Genomic DNA, 12,643 nt, shown 5'->3' on the forward strand with positions numbered 1-12,643 from the left:
GCTTAGTTTATTTTTCTGTTTCTCATCCCTTTTCTCTCACATGCCACTGCCAACCTCCAGACCACTCCCCTTAGCCTAATGAATTTACACCTGCCCTCCACCCAGTTGGGAGAGCTCCACCCTCTGCAGCATAACCTGAGGCTGGGGAAAGCCTGCCAACCCTCCACTAGGGAATATCCCGTCCAACTTCTGAAGGAAATCCCACCCACACCTCTCCCGCCCTCTACAGTGCTTAACACATGGCAGGGGAAATCCCATCCACCTTCTTCAGGGTAAATCCTGCCTGCATGACTGAGGGAGCTCCTACCTATCCTCTGTGGTCCCACATGCCTGAGGTAACTTTCTCCCACCTGCCATAATGCCTTACATGGCTTAAGGCAGCTCAGCCAACACTTGCCAACATTCCACACTGCTGGGGGAACCTCTTCCAAACCCCTGCAGCAATCTACCTGACCAGGGAAATTCTCCCACCATTTGTGGTGCTCTACACCAAAGCGAACAACCCACCAGCCTTCTGCAGCACTCTTATTGCAGCAGGCACCCCCATATGCCTTTTGTGTGTCCCAAGCTGTAGTGGGCCACAGCATCACAGCTTCTTGTGAGATCACCCAGTACAGCACCATCCTCATGGGTTCATAACCACCTACCCAGCGGCCCCTGAGACGATCATCCAACTTGCCCTCCAAATAACAAAATACTGGTTGACTAGGGAAAGAGTGAAGCCACAGGAGGATAAAGTGGAAGGACAATTCCATAGTAAAATTAGCTGCAGGCAGTTCAAAAAAGAAGTCCTGTGAGTCTCCTAGAGAGACCCAGTGCTCTTTGACTCCCTGGAAAATGGCACCTGGCTCCTCTAAAACAATGCAAGGCAAACAGCAATCAGCCCCAAGGACCTCAACAAAAAAACAGGAGAAACAAAAGGCAATGGCAGAAGATGTCCTGAATCTAACGACGTGCATAGAAGAAACAGACATTGATCTGCCAGAGAAATAAATATTCAGAATGCTGATTGGAGTCATACAGGATATGAGGGAAACAATACAGAAAAAGGATGAAATGATAGGGCAGATAAAGACCATACACCAAAGGGAAATACAACAGCATAGGGACGATATAACAAAAACCAGTAACAGACTGCACCAACTGACTGGAGGAGGCAGAACACACCAGTGACCTGGAGGATAGCCAAGCAGAATTTAACAAACACAAACAAAAATCTAATAAGATCATCAGGGAAGCTGAAGAAAACCTAAGAGCTATATCTGATGCTATGAAGAGGAAGAACATCAGAATAATTAGATTATCATTGGAACACACAACAAATAAGTCATGCAACAATAGTGAGAGAATTCTTGGAGGAAAACTTCCCCAGCTTAATGAATGAAAACCAGGCAACCAATCAAGCGGCTGAAAGAACACCAGCTAGACTGAATCCCAAGAGGAAGTTACCAAGGCACATTATAGTTAAACTATGCAACTTTGAGGAAAAAGAGAAAATCATGAGAGCAGATAGGAAAAACAATCAATCACCTATAAAGACTCCCAAATAAGAATATGATCAGACCTACCAGTGGACACTATGAAGAAGAGGAGAGAGTGGAGTAACATATTCCAAAAATTGAAGGAAAATAGACAAACCCAAGAATACTCTATCCGGCCAAATTATCTATCAAGATATATGGAGAAGTGAGATAGTTAGTTTATTGTGCAAGCCTGGCCAATAAACACATGTGGGATTAATTGAAGGGCGGGGAGATAAATGGTTTGGGAGCCTCGCCTTTCTTGTCCCTCGCTCTTTGATCATCAGACCAGTGTGCATCTGCCTTGCTTGTTCTGTGCCTCAATTTGCAAGCTACACTACCTGTGGGACACCTAACTTGTGGACTGTGTTGCTGTAATTTGAGGTTCCTTCAAGACCAGCTTCGCCACACAATTTAAATTTACATCTCTTGAGCTAGGGACTGACTGTTGGTCACCTGACTGTTGGTGACCTGGCTGGCTGTTAGTGACCTGCCTTGCTGTTTGCTGCCTGTGCTCGGATAGCCGGAATTCTCTCTACAGAGGACTGCCCGGCGGCCCTCAAGACTTGAAGGACAACCAGTGTCTCACAACTCTCTCACGGGAGTGAGTTGAACTAAGCCATTTGTACTGCTTTATAACTTAACTGTTCATTTCTTGTAATATATCTATCTATCAGTATATAATTTAACTGTTCATTTCTTGTGTTATATACCTATCTGTGTGTGTGTGTATATATATAATTATTAGCAATGTGGTTTTGTCTCTTTACAGAACCCTGTCTAACACAAGAAGAGTCTTTTCAGACAAGGAAAAATTCAAAGAATGCGTAAAAGAAACCCAGTCATACAAAAGATCCTTGCCGACCCAGTATGAGCAGAAGAATAGCACTCACTGAGCACAAATAAGAGATCGCCAAATAGAACAACCCCACACAGAGGGCAACAAAGAGTAAACAGACCCCACGATAGCCTTGGCTTAAAGGTGAAAAGAAGTGAAAAATGAACCATACACACACACACACACACACACACACACACGCATGCATGCACAACACACTGATAAGAAAGGGAGGTAGGAAAACCCCAACACAAAAGGTATAAGATGACATCACATAGTCCACAGATGGAGATAATAACCCTAAATATCAATGGATTGAACTCGGGCAATAAAAGACTGAGGCTAGCAGACTGGATTAAAAAACACAACCCATCATTCTGTTGCCTACAGGAGACACATCTCAAGACTACAGACGAAAATAGGCTGAGAATCAAAGGCTGGTAAGAAGTATATCAAGCAAACAGCAATTCAAAAAAACAGGGGTTGCAAAACTAATCTCAGATAAAATTGACCTCAAAGTGCAAGCCATAAAAAGAGGTAAGGAGGAACACCATATAATGCTCAAGGGAATAGTAGACAAAGAACCACTAAGCATTTTAAACATATGTTCCCCAAATGAGAGACCAGCTGACTATGTCAACCAAACACTCCAAAACAGGGGTTCTCAAACTATGGCCTGCAGGCCACATGTGTCCTGCCGAGGATATTTATCCAGGCCACCGGGGTTTTTTGCCCTGTTTTGTTTATTACTTCAAAATAAGATATGTGCAGTGTGCATAGGATTTGTTCATAGCTTTTATAAAAACCATAGTCCAGCCCTCCAACAGGTCTGAGGGACAGTTGTTTAAAAAGTTTGAGGACCACTGCTCCAAAAGATGAAAAAAAGTAATCACAGACTCACCAATTATAGTAGGTGACTTCAATACACCTCTCTGAGAAAGTTAGATCACAGGGAAAGAAACTCAACAAGGAAACTAGAGATCTAAGCACTACAATTAGACAATTTGAACTGATAGATATTTACAGAGCTCTTCATCCAAATACAAAAAAATTCACATTCTTTTCAAGGGCAAATGGCACATATTCAAAGCTAGACCACATGCTGGGGTATAAGGTGAATCTGCATAAATTTAAGCACATTGGTATACAGACCTCTCTCTCTGACCACTGCACCATAAGACTGGAAATCAACAAAATTAAGGTGAAGAAAACAAGAGCAAACAATTGGAGGATGACTAACTCTCTATTGCAAAAGGAGTGTGTACTGGCCCAGATCAGAGAGGATATTAGGAAATTTCTAGAAACCAATGAGAATGAGAAGATTATGAAGCAAAACTTATGGGACACAGCAAAGGCAGTTATCAGAGGAAATTTCATAGTAATATATGCACACGTGAAAAAGGAAGAGAGACTTATGATTTGATATGCTGGCACAAAATTTACAGCAACTAGAGCAGAGTCAACAGGACAATCCTACTAATAGCAAAAGAAAAGAAATAATAAAAATCAGGCCTGGAATTCAGGAAAGGGAAAATAAGAAAATCATGGGAAAATGCTGCTAAAAGTTGGTTCTTTGAAACACACAGTTTTCCTCTAGCTCTTTGGTGCTTTCTTCATCCCACTATCATGACCAAAGTTCTACCTTATAGATCAGAGCCTGCACACTGCTACAGATAAGAGCCCGAAACACAGGGATTCCAGAATATATAACCCCGTCAGGGCCAACAAGGAGAGTAGAGATAGCAGGAGGATTAGGGGAGGGTGGGGAGTGAAAAGGGGAATCGATCACAAGGACCAACCTAGAAGCCCCTCAAGGGGGACAAATGAGGGGCGATGGAAGACAATGTAAGACATGGAAAAATTAATCTATAACTTATCAAGGGTTCATTAGAAAGGGTGGATGGGGGAGAGATGAGGGAGATGGTGAGCTGATATCAGGGGCTCAAGTGGGAAGAGAATGCTTTGAAAATTATGATGGCAGCATATGTGCAAATGTGCTTGACACACTGGAGGAATGTATGGATTGTGATAAGAAAAATAAGATAGAGGTAGGCCAAATGCAGCATGCAGAGACAGAAGTAAAACTGTCCGAAAGTCACAGCAGGCCTCCTTGCTTCTCCCAAAGCTCAATCCAGAGCTAGAGATCCCGTTTCCAGGGGCAGGTGTTGTGTGTCGACCTATGAAAGAAAGTGTCAAATTCAACCAATCCTTAGCCCTAATTTGTCTTATGAATTTCATGCTCATGTACTATAGAGTCTGAATTGATGTAAACTACTTATGCCTCAAGTTTCTTTAAAATGAAACATTTAAGCTCTTGGCTGTGTGGTAGTATTTCTAGGTAGTTTTGCTTCAAAGAATGCCTAGAGTCCAACAATCCACTTTAAAGTCAAAAGAAGCCTACTGAAGCAATTCTTTAAGAGTCAGCAAGCTATACTGAGCAATCTCCTTATTTGTCAGTGGTAGAAAGTATGTTATCAGAAAAGAAATGGATCCTCCTGAGTTTTAAATAATGGTATTTTTTTCTCCCTGGATTTTTTTCTTACAAATAAAGCTAAATGATGGATGATAAGGGGGGGGGGGAGGAAAAAGAAAGATTCCAAGTGCAAATGGTTTTGTTAGTGAATTCTATAAAGAGTTAATAAAACACAGGTACAGTTCTCCCCTGCCCCACAGGGTCACAATGAGACAGCATTGACTTGATCACAGTGGAAGGAATGCCCCAGGGGTATGATTGATAATATTGTCTAACATCAAATGATAATGAAGTATTGAAGCATGAATGGATTTGGGACTTGCACTTAATTCCAGTCCTAATCAAAGAACAATTCGTTCTGACAGCATGTTGATGCTCAACTTCATCACTGAAAAGAGGAGCGCTTCCTGAAAGTGTGGGGAAGAAACTAGATGGGGCTTGGTTATCAGAAAAAATAGTCTGGGGTCTTGAAGGCTGGTTTTCAAACAAGCACCCTCCAAGAGAGGCATCAAGTAAGACCACAGGGAAGAAGCACACCAGCCTTTAGACTGTAATAACAATCTGAGCCAAAGACTGTAAATAACATAATTAAAATCTAAAGGAGGGAATGGCAACTGTGAACACCGGGCTTGCAGAAGGCTATGGATGGCAGTGGAAGCCCAAATCCATCTGCAGAGTCCACACTTGGATTAAGTCTCCAGTGAATCCCTCTGATCACAGTTGAGGAGTGTGACCAGCCCCGTTTTCAGGGAGCATTATAAAGTCAATTATGGCAGATATCGTTAGGTTGAATCTTATCATTGGACCTCCCGTTTGACCCATTTTAAAGCTGTTTTGGTTTTTAAAAAAAACGGTAAAGAGGAAATACACATTGGGTGAATTCCCTCTGACCATGGACCAGGTGTGTGAATACCCTCGCTAACATGCGAAATGTGCTAACGTGAGAAATGTACTGGAAAGTGGGTTGTTGCAGATGCAGGTAGGTTAAAAATTCACACCCTATCATTTGATCTCCCTTATAATCCATTTAAATGTGTTCTAGTTTCCATTAACTGGGCATATACTCACTCCAAAGAAATAGGGAACAGATCACGAAGAAATGTATGACCCTCCATGTTGAATGCAACACAGCTCGCAATAGCAAGGAGTTGGAAACAGCCTAGATTCCCATCAGTAGAAGACTGGATAAAAAGAACGGTGGCATATGCATACAATGGAACAATACGCATCCCTAATAAAGCAGTGATGAAACCTGAAACACTGCATGACATGGAGGGCCCTGGAAAACATTATGCTGAGTGGAGTTAGTCAATCACAAAAGGATAAATACTGTATGAAACCCCAGCTGTAGGGACAAGCAACAGGACAGGCGCAAGCTCGGGCTTGCAGGACATTCAGTCTGCGGCCCAAGGTGGCTGGCCACGCTGGTAGAGAGCCGACTGGTACCAGTAAGCCATACAGCCATCCTCTCAAGGTGTGTGTCTTGAAGCTCATTCTGTTGGAGGGCTCCTCATATCAGCTACGATCAAATTGTCAACGGAGGGGAGGGAGATGTTGACCACTTAGTGAATGCCACACACGTTATGGCAAGATACACCCACCCCCACCCCCAGACAGGTAGACAACCCTATCAGAGGGATGAGGGATACTGACGGGAAAGTCAAGGCAGGAGAGGGGAAAGGGAGCAGACACATCTGGGAGAATACATGTGCATGACTGTTGGTAGAAAAGTGGGGAGGACAGGCATCCAAGTATGGAGAGAATGACTGAACACACTTTTAAGGACCCTAAGCAGGGGTATCCCTGGTAATATGTATAAGCCACATTGGCCGGAGTTTCTGGGCATTCCCTGGGGACCCAGACCAAGTGCCATAGAAGACTGGGGCATTGATTCTGGGTCTGCAAGGAGCACAACACTCTCCAAAGGCCGCGCAGAGAGACCCTGTGCAGAAACTCCTCTAGGTGAACTGGACCCTTCCTCAAACATCTGTAGCCTAAAGACCTCAGAATGACAATTCATGGTGTTTGAAGAAGCAGAAGACAGTCATGCCAAGAGTAATGAAGTGTCGAGAGGAGGACAATCATTGACTTCCTACATCCACGCCCCCCATGCTTTATTAAGATATATATTATTCCAGCAAACCTGTGCCTAACATTCTCGGTGAATGTTATTGTAAATTTTCCATGACAACCAACTCTCATTGTTTGTGTAAATAGTGTCCAGCCACCAAAGGATTTATTCTGTACAAGAGAATACTGCAAGTATTGTGATACATAGTTAGCCTACATTGGTCCAATATCCCTCTCTCCACAGTGTTTTTTAAAAATTAGCACCAGGGACTAATCAATGACAATATTAAGGGAAGATCATTATGCTCCAAGGAAATGATCGATAAGTCTCTCTACCATAAATTAACAAGGAGATTTTGGAAAGAAGCCAAAGGCAGATTTAAAAAAAAATAAGATTCAGGGATGGGTTTGGGGCTAGCATTAAATCCTAGCTCCAAGTTAAGAATAATCAGTTCATATATCATGGCCCTGATCAGTTCTCACCCTCAGGAAAGGATCACAGAAGATATAGATGCTATAGCAATGAGGTGGGTGAAGCAATTAGATATGGGTGAAGAAATTAGATGGTGCCCGGCTATCACATAAAATAGTGCCCAGGGTCTAAAAGGCTTGGTTCCAAACAAGCAGCCATCTAAGTGAGATGTCAACTAAGCCCACATGGAAGAAGCACACTTGTAAGTAATATCATCTGAAATCAAAAGAGGGAATAGTATCAGAGCCTAAACTTTGAGACTGTGGTTTGCAGGAGGCTATGAATGACAGTGGAATTCCAAGATACATTTGAGAGATCTAAGACCACAAAGCTTTAAAATGATTCCATTGTTGAGTTGTGTGTTTTGGAAATGTTATCTCCATTTTTGTAAAGTCCTGATAATACCAAGTGTTGGGAAGGAGGCATGTTCCCTTTCCTTCAGCACACATGTCCTGTCCAGCAAGTGGACTTTCCTTCTGATGTGTCCAAAGCAAGCAACCAGACATCTCACCGTCCCAGCTTCTAGAGCAGCCTGCTTGACTTGATGTCCTTTCTTGCATTATTTTCTCTTTTTTATCTTGTAAAAATCATTTCATTGTGAAGTGGATGATAGTTTATAAAGCACATTTCCTCTATTCTTTTTTTTTAGATACTTTTATTGGGGGCTCTTACATCTCCTATCACAAGCCATACATTCCTCCAATGTGTCAAGCACATTTGCACACATGCCACCATCATCATTTTCAAAGCATTCTCTTCCCACTTGAGGCCCTGATATCAGCTCCCTATTTCTTCCCCTTCCCTCACGAACCCTTGATAAGTTATAGATTATTTTGTCCATATTTTACATCATCCTCTGTCGCCCCTCACCCACCTTTCTGTTATTCGTCCCCCTGGGAGGGGTTCTAGTTTGATTCTTGTGATTGATTCCCTCTTCTCCCCCCTCTACCCTCCCCTAATCCTCCTGGAATCTCTACTCTCAGAGATAGTGAACTCACTTGCCTGATGCCACCCAGAGATGGTTGTTCCTTTGCCATCAGGTTTCCTTAGTCTGCACTTCTCTCTTCGCATCCTGGGCCCACAACCGCTCTTCGTGTTTCTTTCCCTTCTGTTGGGATAATAAAATAAATTCTGGCCAATGTGCTGCGGAAGAAAATTATCAGGTCATTCAGGGACACAGCAATTAATTTCTAGAACCAATCTGTCTAGCAACGCTGTGTCCTGGAACGTCATGTGGATGGAGGTGCCTCAAGATGGAAGCTGCCCCACACTGTGGGGCCAGCCCTGGGAGGACGCCTGCTCCGGAGAAGTGCCCAGACCCACAGTGGTCTGTCCATGAACAGGAAACACAAGTTGACTTTGTGAAAGCACTGAGACGATGGTGGAGTTAGCACAGCATAACCTGAGCTGCCCTGACTAGTCCAGTAACACAACGCACTTCCGCAAGAAAGAGAATCATTGCCATTTCATTAAAAATGTAATCAATTTAGCATGCACCATATGCAGAATTTTTTGGGTCAGAATTTCAGAAAGTTACGTTAAAGGACAGTTTAATGAATCAGCATCCTAAGACAGATTTGAACTCAAGATCACTTCTTTTCCAGTAGAGATGACTGATTTATAAAGGATCGTTAGCTGACTCACGGGGGCCATATTGGGGAGAACCTCAAGACTTCATCTTGCCCGTCCCACAATACACGGACAGATGCATCTAGACCACACGATACATATGCCTTCTGTAAATCAATGTGTTCCAAATTTTGATCATTGGAAATACCACAAGCACGTGGAAAAATTAAGACTCCTAAGCCATACTTCTAGAATTTGGGTTAGAGAGGTCTATAAATAAATTAAATTAAAAACCATATGGCTGTCATCAAGTAAATTCTAGCTCATGATGATATGCACTCCATACAGTTTGCAAGGCTGTGAATTTCCAGAAGATCACAGCTCTCTGAAGAGTTTCTGAGTGTATTTGAACTGTGAACCTTCCAACTAGTAGTTGTGTTGTAGTGGTTGTTAGGTGCTGTGGAGTTGGTCCTGATTCATAGGGCCCCTAGGGACCCCCCCAATCCTACACCATCTTCGCAATGATTGTTATGTTGGAGCCCATCCTTGCAGCTACCATGTCAATCCATCGTGTCAAGGATCTTCCTCTTTTTCACTGCCCCTCGACTTCCCAAGGACTGGTCTCTCCTGATAACATGTACAAAAGATGTAAAACCAAGTCTCACCATCCTTGCTTCTAAGGAGCATTGTGTTAGCCTGGGTGCTTTAGAGAAACAGACCCACATAAACTCAGGTGTAAGAGAGAGTTTTATACAAAGGGTAAGTGCACATCAAGAAAACATCCCGACCCAGTGATGCCCCAGCCCACAAGTCCAACATGAACCCATCTGTCCAACACCAATCCACAAAGTCCTCCTCCATCTCACAAAACACACACAATGATGCCGACTGCAGGAGGAAAGCCAAGTCAGTGAATGTGTAAGCATCTCAGCGCTGGCAGGGGTCTCCACATGACTGCTCCAGCACCCAGGGCTGCATCAGGGTAAGTCCATGTGGCTTCTCCTCAGGGATGTCTTGCAGGAAGTGAGCCTTGCCAGCTAAAGCAGGGAACTGGCTAAGGCAGCTGCACCCTGGTCCGACCATCAGAAAGCAAGAGACCCGAGAACTAGAAAGGTGAGGTTCACCGAGTCATTTATCCCTCCGCCCTTCAATTAACCCCACATGTGTTTATCAGCCAGGTTGGCACAATAAACTAACTACCTCAAGCATTCTGACTGTACTTCTCCCCAGGTGGATTCATTTATTCTGCTGGCCGTCCATGGTACTAGCAATAGTCTCTGCCAGCACAACTCAAATGCATCAAATCTTCTCCGTCTTTCTTATTCCGTGTCCAACTTTCACACGAGGCAACAGAAAATCCCATGGTGTGGGTCAGGCACACTTTAGTCTTCCAAGGAGCAACCTTGCTCTTGAACGCTTTAAAGAGGTCCTGTGCAGCAGATTTACCCGAGGTGATGTGTCCTTTGATCTCTTGACATCGATTACGGATCCAAGCAAAATGAAAGCCCTGACAACTTCAATCTACTCTCCATTTCTCATGATGGGATTTATTAGTCTAGTTGTGAGGATTTCAGCCTTTTGGTTTTGTGCTTATTTTTTTACATTGAGTTGTAATCCATCCTGCAATCCTTGATCTTCATCCGCAAGAGCCTCATGTTCTTCTCAAATTCAGCAAGGAAGGTTGTGTCACCTGCATATTACAAGCTGTTAGTAAGCCTTCTAATCCTGATTCTTCATATAGTCCAGTTTCCCTGATGATTTGCTCAGCTTCTGATTGAAACAAGTATGGTGAGAAGATACAACCGTGACATACACCTTTCCTGCTTTTAAACCAGGCAGCATCCTCTTGTTCTGTTTGCACAAGTGCCACCTGACCCGTGTACAGGCTCCACATGAGCATAGAGCATGTCACTGTGTGTGCTGCTGGGCCACGCCCTCAGTCCCAGCGAGGGACTGAGAAGCTACAGTTTATGAACATTTTAACATGTGATTTCAATCACACGTTTGGGGATGAGTTTCAAATTGCATTTACCACTACTGCAATTTAAGTTGTATTTAAATTCAGTGATGATATTAACATTGACATCACCTTTATCAAGCTCTGCAGAAACAGAATCTGAGATGGGGACTTATGCTCACATGGTTTACAAAAGCATGCTCTCAGAAGAAAAGCGGGGAAAGAAAGAGGGGTGGAGCTGAGTAAGTATGTGACGTGACGTCTGCAAAGATTAGCCTCGGTCTGCTCTTTGAGGGAGTTGTGGGCTGTGAACTCCCCAGTTTGGCCCTCCAGGAGCTAAGGGAGCTGGGCTTCTGAAAGCCATCTCTGTCCCCCAAGCATTCTGAGGGCGGAGTGGGAAGTGTGAGCGGTTTGTGCTGCAGCTGGAGGGTAAGTGCACTGACTGAAAAGAGAGCCTAGGATGTCTTGGCGGGGCATCAACAGCATCTGCTCTGGTCTGCCTCGGGATCCACTCGGATCTACTAGCTTCTCATACTGAACCCTTTCCATCTGGCACTGCCTCTCCAGATTGCTGTAGGGAAAATTCCCCAGGAGGGATATGGGTATAGGAGGAGCTACAGCTCCCAGTCCTGTAGCTGGTCACAGGGCTGCAATTGATACTTAGATTTTTCCTCTACCGCCTATTTAAGATTCCCACTACCTTGGCGAGCACTCCTCTAGTCTCTGTAGCTTGACTGGTGTTGTGACCGTCACCCTCAGGTTCCTAAGGATCTGTGCCCGTTTACTAAGCTCTAAAACTAGGACTGCCTGGTCAATTTCCCAGGAGAACACCAACCAAAGAAAAGTGTCATCATCTTGCGAAGAGTAGCTGACCCTTAGCCTCCTATTGTGGTAGGGTCGCTGCATAACAGGGGCAGGAAAGGTTATTGAGTGAGTTTATTGTGCCAACATGGCCGATAAACACATGTGGGGTTAATTGAAAGGTGGAGCGATAAATGGCTTGGTGAGCCTCACCTTTCAAGTTCTCAGGTTTCTTGCTTTGTGATGGTCGGACCAGGGTGCAGCTGCCTTAGCCAGTTCCCTGCTTCAGCTTCCAAGGCTCATTTCCTGCAGGACATCCCCGAGGAGAAGCTACATGGACCTACCCCGATGCAGCCCAGGGTGCTGGAGCAGCCATGTGGAGACCCCTGCCAGCGCTGAGATGCTTACACATTCACTGACTTGCCTTTCCTCCTGCAGTCGGCATCATAGTGTGTGTTTTGTGAGATGTTGGAGGACTTTGTGGATTGGGGTCGGACAGATGGGTTCATGTTGGACTTGTGGGCTTGGGCAGCCCTGGGTTGGGATGTTTTCTTGATGTGCACTTACCCTTTCTACAAAACTCTCTCTTATACATGGGTTTCTGTGGGTTTGTTTCTCTAAAGCACCCAGACTGACACAGTTAGGTTTGCCACAGGGAAATCTCTTCAGACTCCTTTGCCAAATTGAACCATAGAGATGCGCAAAATATAGCCACAAAGGCCTGACAGGTGCCAGACCCCTTTTTCTCCACTCGGTGTTCGGCTGGTTGCAGTGAGCCTCTGACAACTTCCCCAAGTCTGACCAGCATGGTTCTGACCGTTTGACCTTGATTTTTGTAATTCTTCCAAGGAGGATAGTTACTTGGAGCTAACTACTCCACCGTGGCTGTTCATGTCACCAGTGTGTCTGTATATTTGGATTGTCTTATTAAATCTTTTCATAA

This window comes from Tenrec ecaudatus, chromosome 4 (genome assembly GCF_050624435.1).
Source record: "Tenrec ecaudatus isolate mTenEca1 chromosome 4, mTenEca1.hap1, whole genome shotgun sequence".
Classification (NCBI taxonomy): domain Eukaryota; kingdom Metazoa; phylum Chordata; class Mammalia; order Afrosoricida; family Tenrecidae; genus Tenrec; species Tenrec ecaudatus.